Here is a 15826-nt window from a genome sequence, read left to right as displayed (position 1 = left end):
TTGTTGGTGCTTGTGGTAGTGTATTAGTAAGTTCATTCAGGTATACCTGGAGTTTACCTGGAGAGAGTTTCGGGGGTCAACGCCCCCGCGGCCCGGTCTGTGACCAGGCCTCCTGGTGGATCAGCGCCTGATCAACCAGGCTGTTGCTGCTGGCTGCACGCAAACCAACGTACGAGCCACAGCCCGGCTGATCAGGAACTGACTTTAGGTGCTTGTCCAGTGCCAGCTTGAAGACTGCCAGGGGTCTGTTGGTAATCCCCCTTATGTGTGCTGGGAGGCAGTTGAACAGTCTCGGGCCCCTGACACTTATTGTATGGTCTCTTAACGTGCTAGTGACACCCCTGCTTTTCATTAGGGGGATGGTGCATCGTCTGCCAAGTCTTTTGCTTTCGTAGTGAGTGATTTTCGTGTGCAAGTTCGGTACTAGTCCCTCTAGGATTTTCCAGGTGTATATAATCATGTATCTCTCCCTCCTGCGTTCCAGGGAATACAGGTTTAGAAACCTCAAGCGCTCCCAGTAATTGAGGTGTTTTATCTCCGTTATGCGCGCCGTGAAAGTTCTCTGTACATTTTCTAGGTCGGCAATTTCACCTGCCTTGAAAGGTGCTGTTAGAGTGCAGCAATATTCCAGCCTAGATAGAACAAGTGACCTGAAGAGTGTCATCATGGGCTTGGCCTCCCTAGTTTTGAAGGTTCTCATTATCCATCCTGTCATTTTTCTAGCAGATGCGATTGATACAATGTTATGGTCCTTGAAGGTGAGATCCTCCGACATAATCACTCCCAGGTCTTTGACGTTGGTGTTTCGCTCTATTTTGTGGCCAGAATTTGTTTTGTACTCTGATGAAGATTTAATTTCCTCATGTTTACCATATCTGAGTAATTGAAATTTCTCATCGTTGAACTTCATATTGTTTTCTGCAGCCCACTGAAAGATTTGGTTGATGTCCGCCTGGAGCCTTGCAGTGTCTGCAATGGAAGACACTGTCATGCAGATTCGGGTGTCATCTGCAAAGGAAGACACGGTGCTGTGGCTGACATCCTTGTCTATGTCGGATATGAGGATGAGGAACAAGATGGGAGCTAGTACTGTGCCTTGTGGAACAGAGCTTTTCACCGTAGCTGCCTCGGACTTTACTCTGTTGACGACTACTCTCTGTGTTACATAGATTACCATACATAGCAGCATATGTGTAGAGAACCTATGATAACCCAAAAAGAACCTATGATAACCCAAAAAGAACCTATGATAACCCAAAAAGAACCTATGATAACCCAAAAAGAACCTATGGTAACCGAAAAAGTAAGACAAGTTGACTTATTTCCATTGGGATCCTTGTGATAATTTTTATTTATAATATAAAAGTTAAAAACAGGTAAATATCTTAAAAAAGATAACCCAAAAAGAACCTATGATAACCCAAAAAGAACCTATGATAACCCAAAAAGAACCTATGATAACCCAAAAAGAACCTATGATAACCCAAAAAGAACCTATGATAACCCAAAAAGAACCTATGATCACCCAAAAAGAACCTATGATAACCCAAAAAGAACCTATGATAACCTAAAAAGAGCCTATGATAACCCAAAAACAACCTATGATAACCCAAAAAGAACCTATGATAACCCAAAAAGAACCTATGGTAACCGAAAAAGTAAGACAAGTTGACTTATTTCCATTGGGATCCTTGTGATAATTTTTATTTATAATATAAAAGTTAAAAACAGGTAAATATCTTAAATATGTAAAAGCAGTTACAATAAAAGAAGATATATTAGGGCAGAAGTAAAATTAGTTACTTTCATGCATGAAAGAAATCACTCTCCTCCCTTTCTGTAGCCTTATTCATGAGGTACATTTTGGCTGTCTTCTTGAACTGGCTCATGTTATGACTGGCTTTGACATGTACAGGTAGCCTGTTCCACTCTTTTATTGCTGTACCATGGAACCCCGAGATTTGAACACATCGACTATCGAATGCTTCGAGTTTCGACCACTTTTTTTCACACTAATTTTGTCTCGAGTATCGAACGTGCCAGGTGTTTCGAACCATATACCAAACCTGTCTGCTTGCCCGAGCCTGCTTGCGTCCCCCACGCAGGCATCGTGAGCCAGTCTGGCTTTGTTTATGCTTGAGTGAACACTAACTTGCATGCTCATTTAAACATTTCACAATTAATTCATTGTGTTTGGTGCTTGTTTATTAAGTGTGACTGTGAAATAAGCTACCATGGTGGTGATGGTGGATGGTGGTGGTGGTGGATAGTATTGGTGGATGTTGGTGGTGATGGATGGTGGTGGATGGTGGTTGTGGTGGATGGTATTGGTGGATAGAGGTGGTGGTGGATGGTGGTGGATGGTGCCTTCTTCAGAGATTAAGGAGATTTGTGCAATATGGAATAGGGTGCAGGCATTTGCTGAAAAATATCACCCTGAGCAAGCTGAAACAAGCCATCTCTGCAGCAAGTTCATTGACAGAACCATTTTCCATTTTAGGGAAATCTTGAAGAAGAGAAGTAACCCCAGATAAGGACTTGTTATCTAAAGTCTCTATGGAAAAGGATTTCCCTTCCAGACAATAAGTGCTCCCTCACTCCTCACTATTTTCCAGGTGCCATCAACAATCTTCAAGAAAGGTAAGTAAAAATGTTATTTTATATGTTTATTTAAATGTTTATTTATCTATTACTAATTGTATTATGTATGTTTGTTGTGTGTATGTAAAACTGTAATTAATCTCTATACAGGAGGGCCCCAATTATACGGCTGGTTAGGTTCCAGGCTACCGCCGTAAAGCGGAAACCGCCGTAAAGTGGAACACCCTTTTTTTCCACGTACAAATGCATACAAACACTAGATAACAAGTTTACACTAACATATATTAAGTTAGCAATAGAACCAGGCATCAAAAAACAATAAAAAAGTACAATAGACACATAGTGCACTCATTACTTACCTTAAAATATTTATAGTCTTAATCTAGGGTGAGACAAGTAGTATTTATTGTAAGAAATCAAGTGTGGTATGTATGGTAGTCAGCCAGGCTACCATACCAGGCCACCCCACCCACACATACAATTCTATGATATTTAAGCATGATGAGAGTAAGACACATGTGCAACATCTGGGTATCTTTATTGTAGACGTTTCGCCATCCAGTGGCTTTATCAATACAAATTCTAGGACATAACTTGAAGACAGTAGAACTATATATTTAAGCATCCCAGAGCGATAAAATGTATATACAGTTCACTCTTACTTACTTACCTTAAAATATAGGGTGAGATGAGTAGTATTTATTGTAAAAAATCAAGTGTGGTATGTATGGTAGTCAGCCGGGCTACCATACCAGGCCAACCCACCTACACATAATATTCTATTACATTTAAGCATCCCAGAGCAATAAAATGTATATACAGTTCACTCATTACTTACCTTAAAATATTTGTAGTCTTAATGTAGGGTCAGGAGTAAGTAAATGAGATAAAACGAATAAATGAGAGAGAGAAAGAATGAGTGCATGAGAGAGGACAGGCGCAGAGTTATGTAAACAAACCAGGCGAAGGTAAGTTTTGTAAACAAAGTGTACACGTCTGGTTTGTGTACAAGTTACATTGTGTACAGGTTGTCTCTACATTGATACGGTAGAATAAATAAAGAAGAACACTCCCATTCTCATGTAACATCATTTTGAGAAGAAATGATGCTCTGAGTGAAGGCAATGGAAATAAGTCACTCTGACTTTTTTGGGTTATCCTAGGTTCTCTACACATATGTTGTTATGTATGATAATCTATGTAACTGTATTTGTGTATACCTGAATAAACTTACTTACATACATACGAAAGGAATAATTTTCTACAGTTACCCCCAGTAACACATTTTCTCTTATGTTAGATTAGAGAAAATGTTATTCTTGGCATCACTTGTACAAGTTATCTGGCTACCACATCTCATATTTATGTTTATTTATTCTATTGTGGGGTGTATTTATCATCTTTTTATGTTATGTATCGTGTTTATTATATAATTTTGAAAAAAATATCATGGATGGATTAATGAAAATGTGTATATTAACGTAATATACAACATTTAATGAGACTCGGTGATTATTATTATTATTATTTCTAATATTCAAATTCAAATTCAAATTCAAAGTTTATTCTCTATAAGGATTACAATGCTGAGTTTACAGAAATTTGGTTATTGTTTGGTTTACATGTAGTAAAATTGTGATTACAGAGTGTACCACTAGAACGCTTAGCATGGCTAGGCATTTCGGGCATACTTAGTTTTATTCTTAATTGTAAAATATTACAAATTATGAGGTAAGTTGGTATTATGGCTAAGTGACTAAATACTAGTTTGTGAGTTTAGCAATGTGAATGCTTTTGTTTTGGCACAGTATATAGTTTCAGTATTGGAGTATCACAGGATTCATTATTTTAAGACTGAGATTAATATTTCTGTTTATGGTCAAATGAGTGAGCGAGTGTAAGTGTGAACCACCAGGTGGTATTCGTGTAGTTAGTTGACGGGGTGTATCAGGGAGATAAGATGTTTTCTAATGGTAGTTTTGAAGGTGATGAATGTGTCTGCAGTTCTAGAGTTCTCAGGTAGGGTATTCCAGATTTTAGGGCCTTTGACATACATTGAATTTTTGTAAAGGTTTAGTCGGACACGGGGAATGTCGTAGAGATGTTTGTGTCTGGTGTTATGCCTGTGGGTTCTGTCACAACTATCAAGAAAGCGTTTTAGGTCAAGGTTGATATTAGAGTTTAAGGCCCTGTAGATATAGATTGCACAGTAGTAAGTGTGGATGTACTGAACTGGGAGTAAGTTTAGATCTTTGAAGAGTGGGGGGGTGTGCTGCCAGGGATGGGATTTAGTGATTATTCTTACTGCAGCTTTTTGTTGGGTTATTATTGGCTTTAGGTGTGTTGCTGCAGTTGATCCCCAAGCACAAATAGCATAGGTGAGGTATGGATAAATAAGTGAGTGGTATAGTGTGAGAAGGGCATTTTGCGGCACGTAGTATCGTATCTTGGAGAGGATCCCAACCGTTTTGGATACTTTTTTGGCTATATGCTGGATATGGGTGCTGAAATTCAGGTTGTTGTCAAGGTATAAGCCTAGGAATTTTCCCCCATTATTTCTGGTAATTAGAGTGTTGTCAATCTTAATGTTAATTTGTGCATCTCCTGCTCTGCTACCAAACATAATATAGTAAGTTTTGTCAGTGTTAAGCGTAAGTTTATTGGCTGTCATCCAAGTCGATATTTTAATCAGCTCCTCATTCACAATGGTGTTGAGGGTGGCAAGATTAGGGTGAGAGATGACATAAGTCGTGTCATCAGCAAAGAGAATGGGTTTCAGGTGTTGGGATACGTTTGGAAGGTCCTTGATGTATATGAGGAAGAGCAGGGGACCATGCTGATGCTGTGTCTTTAATGGTGACGTACTGATACCTATTAGTAATGTAAGATTTGAAATAAGCAAGCGCATGGCCTCTTATACCGTAGTGGTCAAGTTTGTGGAGTAGGATTTGGTGGTTTACTGTGTCAAAAGCTTTTCTTAGGTCAATAAAAATTCCTAGTGGATATTCCTTATTTTCCAATGCTGTGTAAAGCAGATCTAGCATTTTTATGATTGCATCATTAGTGCTTTTATTTTTCCTGAATCCAAACTGGCAGGGGTTGAGTATGTTTTGAGCCGTTATAAATGAATACAGTCTCCTGTGCACGAGTTTCTCAAAGATTTTGGATAGCAATGGTAAGTTAGATATTGGCCTATAGTTGTTTAAGTCTGTAGGGTCACCACCTTTATGTATTGGTGTAACCCTTGCCATCTTGAGTAGTTTCGGGAAGGTGCTAGTCTCTATTGACTTGTTAAAAAGTAATGAAATAGCATGCGAAAGGACATGGGCCGCTTGCTTGTACAGTAATGGTGGGACATGAGACAGATTCCCCGAGTTATTTTTAAGTGACTTTATGATCTCAATGACTTCCGTGGGCTCAGTTGGTGCAAGATAGAAGGAATTAGGGAAATTTCCATCTAGGTAGTCCCCGGCATGGGCATTGGTATGTGGGATTTTACTGGCGAGATTAGATCCTATGTTTGAGAAGAAGTCGTTTATCTTGTTAGCTGTGTCAGTGGGATGTAGTGGTGTTTCATTAGGTTTAGTTAGGACAATATTCTTGGTTTTTCTCAGTTTGTGGGTCCCTAGAATCTGAGAGAGTGTTTTCCAGGTCTTTTTTATATCTCCTCTAGTGTCTGTGAATCTACTGGAGTAGTATAGTTGTTTGGCTTTTTTTATTACTTTGGTGAGAGCTGATGAATGTGTATATTAACGTAATATACAACATTTAATGAGACTCGGTGATTATTATTATTATTATTAGCATTTCTAATATGGCGTCACTTGTGCAAGTCGTCTGCTACCAAATCTCATATTTATGTTTATTTATTCTATTGTGGGGTGTATTTATCATCTTTTTATGTTATGTATCGTGTTTATTATATAATTTTGAAAAAATATCATAGATGGATTAATGAAAATGTGTATTTAACGTAATATACGACATTTAAATGAGACTCAATGATTATTATTATCATTACTAATATGACATCTGGAGACATAAGACACTCTTACTGATTTTAATGTGTACCTGCATGCCAGCACAGTATGTAAGTTTATTTAAGTACAGGTATACATAAGTATAATTATCAGAGTATATATAAAATATGAAATAACTTTTAAAAACATTTGAAATTTTGGAGTTTCCAGACAAAATGGAGAGACTTAGTGCTTACTGAGCTCACGAAGAATGTAAACAAACAGGGTGGGGCGCGGTGACCGTATTAGAAAGTCAGGTGGGGGGAGCCGTATAGCGAGTTTTGGTCATAATTTGAAATGACCGTATTAGCGGAATGCCGTAAAGTGAAACGCCGTAAAGCGGGGCCCTGCTGTAATTAGTTTTTTGTGAATATTTTTGGGTTTCTGAAACGGATTAATTGTATTTACATTATTTCTTATGGGAAATGTTGCTTTGAGTTTCGAACGTTTCAACTTCAGAACTAGCTCCTGGAACGGATTAAGTTCGAAACTCGGGGTTCCACCATATAGAAAAATATCTTTGAAGTCTGACTACTGACTCTAGGTAATGCAAAGTTCTTCTCCTTTCCCCTAGTTCTATAATTGCACTGGTTCCCAGCCTTAACAAAATTAGCATTAAGATACTGGGGTCACTGGTTCTGAGTAATTTTATAAACGTAATTCAGTTTTAGTTGATTTACTCTGTCTTAAACATTTAGCATATCCAGTTGTAATTCATTCTGGCTTACAAGCTCTCTTGGACTCAGGTCCAGAATGAATCTCACCATTTTCTTTTGGGTGATTTGTAGCCTATCTTTCAGCTTTTTTTGTAAGGCAGAGTATCATTAAGAACAAGAGTAGTCAATAATACATTGTATGAGAGCTAGATATAGGGTCCTGTGAGCCTCAGGAGGTAGACACTGCCCTTGTCTGTAGAGGAACTTTAGTCTGGCATTTGCTTTTTATACTACACTGTTCCCTGTTAGTTTTCCTGACATGCTTGGGTTAAAGGGGATTCCCAGATATTTACTGAATTTACTGTATTAATAGGTTCCCCCATTACACTGGATATTAAAATTATTTACCCTTTTCAATTTATGTTTCGTGCCAAAGAGTATGGCTTCTGTCTTCCTGAGGTGTATACCTGGAGTATACCTGGAAAGAGTTTTGGGGGTCAATGCCCCCACGGCCCAGTCTGAGACCAGGCCTCGTGGGGCCTGATCAACCAGGCTGTTACTTCTGGCTGCACATAAACTGACGTATGAACCACAGCCTGGCTGGTCCAGCCTGGCCTGTCCAGCGCCTTCTTGAAGACAGACAGGGGTCTATTGGTAATCCCCCTTATGTATGCTGGGAGGCAGTTGAACAGTCTTGGGCCCCTGACACTTATTGTGTTGTCTCTCAGTGTGCTTGTGGTGCCTCTGCTTTTCATTAGAGGAATGTTGCATCTCCTGCCAAGTCTTTTGCTTTCATAGGGAGTGATTTTTGTGTGCAAGTTTGGTACAAATCCCTCTAGGATTTTCCAAGTGTATATTATCATGTATCTTTCTCACCTGCATTCCGGGGAATACAAATCAAGGGACTTCAGTTGTTCCCAGTAATTTAAGTGCTTTATCCTACTTATGTGTGCTGTGAAAGTTCTTTGTAAACTCTCCAGGTCAGCAATTTTGCCTGCTTTGAAGGGAGCAGTTAGTGTACAGCAGTATTCCAACCTAGAGAGCAGTATTCCAACCTAGAGAGAACAAGCAGTTTGAAGAGAATTACCATGGGTTTGGCATCCCTAGTTGTGAAAGTTCTCATTATCCATCCTATCATTTTTCTAGCAGATGTGGTAGATACAATGTTGTGGTCTTTGAAGGTGAGATCCTCTGACATTATCGCTCCTAGATCCTTCACGTTACTTTTTCACTCTATTGTATGGTTAGAACTTCATATTGTTTTGAGTGGCCTATTTGAAAATTTGGTTGATGTCCACTTGGAGTCTTTTGGTGTCTTTGATGGAGGACACTGTCATGGCAATTCGGGTGTCATCTGCAAAGGAAGACATGGAGCTATCTGTGGCTCACATCTCTGTCAGATATGAGGATGAGGAATAGAATGGGAGAGAGTACTGTGCCTTATGGAACATAGGACATAGGACATAGGAAAGTATTGGTTTGGAAATAGGGTAGTTGATGAGTGGAACAGTCTACCTAGTTGGGTTATTGAGGCTAGGACTTTGGGTAGTTTCAAATTTAGGTTGGATGAGTACATGAGTGAGAGGGGTTGGATTTGAGAGGGACTTGCACATCGGAGCTTGTTTCTTGGGTGGCATTGAAAATTGGGTTGGTCAAATGTTTGTTAGTGGGATGAATTGTAAAGGACCTGCCTAGTATGGGCCAACAGGCCTGCTGCAGTGTTCCTCCTTTCTTATGTTCTTATGTTCTTATGAGCTTTTCACCATGGCTGCCTGGGACTTTAGAACTCTTTGTGTTCTGTTTATCAGGAAGTTAGAAATCCATCTACCAACTTTTCCTGTTATTCCTTGATCACTCATTTTGTGTGCTATTACACCATGGTCACACTTGTCGAAAGCCTTAGCAAAGTCTATGTACACTACATCTGTATTTTGTTTATCCCAGTAGCTGGGACAGGCAGGAGTGACCTGCTCTAAACCCGTGTTGCCATGGGTTGTGTGAATGGTGGGTATCTTGGTGGTTGGTGATCTTGGTTCTCAGAACCCTCTCAAAGATTTTTATGATATAGGATGTTATTGCTGTTGGTCTGTAGTTCTTTGCAATTGCTTTACTGCCACCTTTGTGGAGTGGGGCTATGTCTGTTGTTTTTAGTGTGTGTGGGATGACCACTGTGTACATGCTCCCTCTCCATAAAATACTGAAGGCACATGATAGGGGCTTCTTGCAATTCTTGATGAAGACGGAGTTCCATGAGTCTGGGCCTGGGGTGGAGTGCATGGGCATGTCATTTATTGCCTTTTCAAAGTCTTGTGGAGTTAGGATAATATCCGAGATTTTTGAGATGACCAAATTTTGGGTGTCGTTCATAAAGAATTCATTTGGATTGGTGGCTCTTAGTCTGGGCAGTGGCTTGCTGAACACTCAGTCGTATTGGGACTTTAATATCTCACTCATTTCTTGGCTATCATTTGTGCATGTCTCATCCCGCCTAAGCAGGGGCCCAATGCTGGATGTTGTTTTTCCCTTAGATTTGGCATAAGAGAAGAAGTATTTTTTTTTTTTTTTTCAATTTCTTTTATGGCTTTTGTGTGCGAGGGGCTGGAACTTCCAGCAAGCCTGCACGAGCTTGTTAGATAGGAGCGAATGGAGACAAATGATTTTTAGGACTTGACATGCTGTTGGAGTGTGAGGAAGGTAACATTTATGAAGGAATTAAGCCTTTCAGGGTCCAAGGCCAAAATCTGAAGGGGTGTCCCAGTGTCCAAGAAATTTTGAAAAAAAAAGATTATTTTTTCTTACAGAATTAAAGATAATATTTTTGTGAAGGTAATAAAACAAAAAAAAAATTCTTATCAGTACTTACCGAGATAAAGTGGCGGGAAGTTGACCCAAAATGACCGGGTGGCGGCAACATTAGTGACTTCCGCAAAACTGCATTTTTTTATTTTACGTTTTTTTATACTTTTTTCTTTTCTATTTTTTTTTATTTTTCTAATAACATTTGTGGCCTGTGAGACCAGTATAATGTATATTGTATAAGTGTACACTCATTGTATTCAACACAACTGCACTAATTTGTTTATCATTATATTGCTTACAAAACTTGTTTACAAGTTTATTGTAAACAAAATGATGAAAATATTAGTGCGGTTATTGTGTTGAATACAATGGTACCATATAGTACCATATGGTACAATGGTGCCATAGAGTGCAATGGCACCATATGGTACAGTGGTACCATATGGTATAATGGCACCATATGATGCAATGGTACCATATGGTAGAATATGGTACAATGGCACCATTTGGTGCTATGGTACCATATGATACAATGGTACCATATGGTGCAATGGTACCCAGTGGTCCCATATGGTGCAGTAGTGCCATATGGTACATTGTACCATATAGTACATATTGTACCATATGGTACAAAGTACCATATGGTACAATGATACCATATGGTTCATTGTTGGTGCTGTTGTATTCATCACAATAAACACACTAATATTTTCATCATTATTTCATTTACAATAGTTGTTTACAACAAAAATATGCAAAAATGTTGTATATTAGTAATGTTCTATTATATATTTACAAGTGTACAGCCACTCGACATGTTCCTTGGAAACTGCTGAGTCAGTGACTTGTGTTGCCACTCAGTCTTGGTTGGTGCCTTGTGGCATCAACATCTCCAACTGACCATAAAGTATATGGTATCATATGTTACAGGGTACTGTATGGTACATTGCACTGTATGGTATAGGGTACCATACAGTACAGGATACCATATGGTGCAGGGTACCATATGGTGCAGGGTACCATATGGTGCAGGGTACCATATGGTTCAGGACACCATATTGTACAGATACAGGGATCCCTATGGAAATAAGTCACCCTGACTTTTTTTTGGGTTATCCTAGTATTTTATACATATCCTGCTATGTATGATAATCTATGTAACTGTATTTGTGTACACTTGAATAAACTTACTCAAGCACATGTGGCATCATAAGTTTATTTAGGTATACACAAATAAAGTTACATAGAATATCATACATAGCAGCATATGTTTGGAGAACCTAGGATAACCAAAAAAAGTCAGACTTATATCCATTAGGGTCCCTGTACCCTGTACCATATGGTACAAAGTACCATATGGTATAATGTACCATATGGTACAGTGTGCTATATGGTACATTGTACCATATGGTACTGTTATACCATATGGTACTGTTGTACCATATGATACCATTGTATGACATGGCACCATTGTACCATATGTGTAGACAGCCTGTACTGTCTGCACAGACAGCCTATGCTGACTGCCAGCTTAGTTCATATTTTGCACCACTAAGGTGCTGCCCAGAGGGCAGCACCTCACAGCAGCCTAGCAGCAAGACACAAGGCCTACTAGCTCTCTCCCTCATGGGCATGGCCCTACCCGGGCCATGGGCACAGCACACAGACTTCTGTGTACCCACTGACGACATTTGCAAAGCAAGAAGAACCCTCCGCAGCTCTATCAGTGACTCCTCGCCACTGCCACACCAAACAAACTCATTATAAATGGTGGGAAGCGGTGGTCACAGCAGTTGTGTTTGCGCGGAGAGAGGATGGAAGAGGGATGAAGTCATCTTCACTTTATCACCCTATACAAGAAGCATCCGTCTCTCATCGAGTTAGCCTTATGTCATGTCTGCACGTTTCAGTTTCCAGACACAGGTACAAGCAGGGTCTAGCCGAAATTTGCCGAATTTCTTCAAGAATTGTGACCCCATGCTACAGCGTCCCATGCTGTTTCTCAAGTCATGTGTTCAGCATCACTTGTATCCTCTGTTGTTGCTGTTCAGCTCAGCACAGCTTCAGCAAACCAGAGGTGAGTTTGTGGTGATTTCTGCGTCCAGTGTGAGTTTCTCCATGTGTTTAAGGAGAGAAGAGGAGGAAGTGGTCGTTCCTTGCCTCGCCCACGCTCGCCCTGCTGCACACTCACACCTCACCAGCCTACCATACACCACCATGCCATCACTCCCTCTGTTGTGTTTTCTGCTGTTTTCCGTGTGAATTCATTGCCAGAGCTGTGTATCCAAGTGCCCGAGGCCACTCGAAGCCAGGTGGATCAGCAAGCCATGTGGATCAGCAGGCCATGTAGATCACTAAGCCATGTGGATCAGCAAGCCACATGGATCAGCAAGCCACATGGATCAGCAAGCTACATGGATTAGCAAGCCACATGGATCAGCAAGCCACGTAGATCAGCAAGCCACTTGGATCAGCAAGCCACGCAGATCAGCAAACCACGTGGATCAGCAAGCCATGTGGATCAGCATGCCACGTAGCTCACGACACCACGTGGATCCTGACGCCACGTGGGGTGTGGACGAAGCCACGTGAGTTACTGATGCTGCTGGCCGACTTCATTACATCACAATGTCTGCCTGATGTCACCTCAAGATGTCTGCTGACATCACGCCTGACATCACTTGATGTCACATAGAGTGTTCTAGTAATTATTTCAGTATTGTCGAGAAGATATATGTCATGTGTTAATTAATTCCTCTCAGTCAGTGTTCTCACATGTTAGTGTATGGCTTAGTGTCAGTTTTGTGCACAGAAAAGCATCATTTGCTAGTTAAGCCATGTTGTACCGCATGTACCGCGGGTGTGTGTAAAGTTTTCCGTGTGTCCAATGTGGTCTGAGCCAGACCCCTGTGTAGCACCACTGTGTCAAGTCACCCGGTGTGACCAGTGCGTTTGACAGCAGATATTACTCAGCCTCTGAGCGTTCGAGCCGTCTTGTACAGAAAGCTCTTATGCTCATCGCTCGTGATATTCTGCAGAATTGTACTTGCTACGATTCCCATCGAGATTTGTTTCACTTCACCTCCAGACCTTCAGAGTGCAGTTATATGTAGAGAAACAAGTCTGGGGATGCTTAGACTAACCTCTGCTGTAACTCCAACTGCCGAGAGAATGACACTCGTCAAGCCGCAGTTAGCCCTGTCGGCAGGCGCTGTGTCAGCCTCGTGTCACAAGCTTCAGTGAGCTCCTGCACAAAGAAGATGTCACTTTGACTGCTAGCTCGCTCACTGCAGTCTGGTGTATGATGTTACGGTTCCCAGATGTTTCACCCAGTCGTCTCTGCCACGACTCACTTCACGTCTTACTCCACACTCGCCGGCAGTGACAGCCCAGCGACAGTACCAGTCTGAGTTGCTTGCCAGAAGTCCTGCCCAGTTGCCGAGTTTTGACAATGCCTCACTCGAGGGCACCAGCATGTTGTGCCCCAGGTTGAGTGAAACCTGCAGTGACTCCTACGATGTCTGCTTCACTGTTCAAGAGGAGACCGTAACCTGTTATGTCACAGCTCAGCCACAGCGATGTCTCCTGTGTTGCAGTATCTGTCCAGACAGAGGAAGGCGTGCAGTGATGCCCTTCGACGCTCATTGCCTTTGACCACGATGTTTAGCACACCCCACATGTTTTTTTTCTTCCCTCCCTGTAGGAAGTTTTTTTCCCATGTTCATATGTATATATACATGTTTTTTATTTTGTGTTCTGTGCCCTGTTCCTACGAGAGAGAGACTGAGTTTTTTTTTTACCGCCAGACATGTTCGGGACGACCATGTGGCAGGTGGCCGAGTGTATGTAGACAGCCTGTACTGTCTGCACAGACAGCCTATGCTGACTGCCAGCTTAATTCATATTTTGCGCCACTAAGGTGCTGCCCTCTGGGCCTGCCCAGGTCTGTGGGATGCTGGGCCCATACTCTCCTACTCTCACAGCGGCCTAGCAGCAAGACACAAGGCCTACTAGTTCCTTCCTCTCATGGGCATGGCCCTACCCAGGCCATGGGCACAACACACAAGCCTGTGTACCCACCACTACATTATAAATAAAGTAAAGAAGCCTTCGAAGACGTATCATTTACTCCCCTCTACCAGCATCACCAAACAAACTCGTTATATATGGTACCAATGTACCATATGGTACCAATGTACCATATGGTACCAATGTACCATATGGTACCAATGTACCATATGGTACAATGGTGCCATATGGTTCAAAACCATAGAATTCCTCTTCAGATCCACTTCCATCAGTCTTAGAACTGTAAGTTGTGAAGAGGAGAGTCAGAATTCACCAGGAGAGTGAGTGGGGAGTGAGAGCTTCCTTGCCGCCAGGCACGATGAACAAAGCTACTTAAGCGGCGTTCCCACAATGCCATGCAGGCATCCAGATTTTTTCTATAGTGTGCACACTGACCACCCAGACCCATTCTCTCAGATGTAGGCCTACCAGCCTTCTTGCGCTAAATTTGACGCTGCTGGAATTTTAGTGTAGGTCTACGGTTTGGACCCTTAACATAAGGCCGTAAATCTACGGCACGGACCCTGAAAGGGTTAAGGGAAACTAGCAGGCCAGACTTGATTCTTGGAGATGGGTAGTACAGTGCCGGCACTCTGAAGGAGGGTGTTCATGTTGTTGTTTTATAACTGTAGTGTAAGCATGCCTCTGGCAAGATAGTGATGGAGTGAATGATGATGAAAGTTTTTCATTTTCTGGTCACCCTGCCTTGGTAGGAAACAGCTGATGTGTTAATAAAAAAATATAAATAAGATAAATACAAAAGAGAGGTAGCTAAATGAAAAAAGTAGTCTACAGTGGAACCTCAAAAATCGAACTTAATCCGTTCCAGGAGCTAGTTCTAAATTCGAAAAGTCTGAAATTCGAAGCAATATTTCCCATAAGAAATAATGGAAATACAATTAATCCGTTCCAGAAACCCAAAAATATTCACACAAAAAATACATTTTATAGAGATTAATTACAGTTTTACATACAACAAATACTATAGTTTTTAATTATGTATAGTAATACATATAAAATAACATTTTTACTTACCTTTATTGAAGATTGGTGATGGCATCTGGAAGATAGGGAGGAGGAGAGAGGGAGTTGGGGTTAGTGTTTGGAAGGAGAATCCCCCTCCATGAGGACTTCAGGTAAAGCCCTCTCTGGGGTTACTTCCCTTCTCTGTCTTTTAATGCCACTAGGACCAGCTTGAGAGTCACTGGACCCCTGTCTCACAAAATAACTGTCCACAGTCCTCTGTTTCTGGCGCCTCTTTAACATTTCCCTAAAATGGGACATGGTTCTGTCACTGAACTTGTTGCAAAGATGGCTTGTTTCAGCTTGCTCAGGGTGGTACTTCTGCACAAACATTTGGACATCATTCCACTTGGCACAAATCTCCTTAATCTTTGAAGAAGGCACCTCATCCACTCCCTATATTAACACCTTTCGCAACATCAGCTTCCTTGATTTGTTCTTTCTTTGACAGGATAGAACCGATGGTCGACTTGTTTTTCCCATACATCCTGGCAAGCTCAACAAGTCTCACACCACTCTCATACTTCTGTATTATTTCCTTCTTCACATCTATGGTGTTTCTCACTTTCTTTACCACAGGGGTACCACTAGCAAGTTTCTTTGGGCCCATGGCAGCTTATTTCACAGTCCCACAAGCACTAAACACAACGAAATAATCGT

At 41.1% G+C, this 15826-nt stretch overlaps 1 protein-coding gene across 1 annotated transcript in view; it reads left to right on the top strand.

The window, feature by feature from the left end:
* Nucleotides 1-2402: 2402 nt before the first annotated feature.
* LOC138851705 (zinc finger protein 271-like) overlaps nt 2403-15826 on the top strand; it is a 42580-nt gene continuing 29156 nt past the window's right edge. The window contains exon 1 of the mRNA XM_070081112.1: nt 2403-2640. The gene's annotated coding sequence lies outside the window, so the exon portion shown is untranslated. The remainder of the gene's footprint in view (nt 2641-15826) is intronic.

Source organism: Cherax quadricarinatus, unplaced genomic scaffold (genome assembly GCF_038502225.1).
Source record: "Cherax quadricarinatus isolate ZL_2023a unplaced genomic scaffold, ASM3850222v1 Contig1723, whole genome shotgun sequence".
Taxonomy (NCBI): domain Eukaryota; kingdom Metazoa; phylum Arthropoda; class Malacostraca; order Decapoda; family Parastacidae; genus Cherax; species Cherax quadricarinatus.
This window is presented reverse-complemented; position numbering and strand designations above follow the sequence as displayed.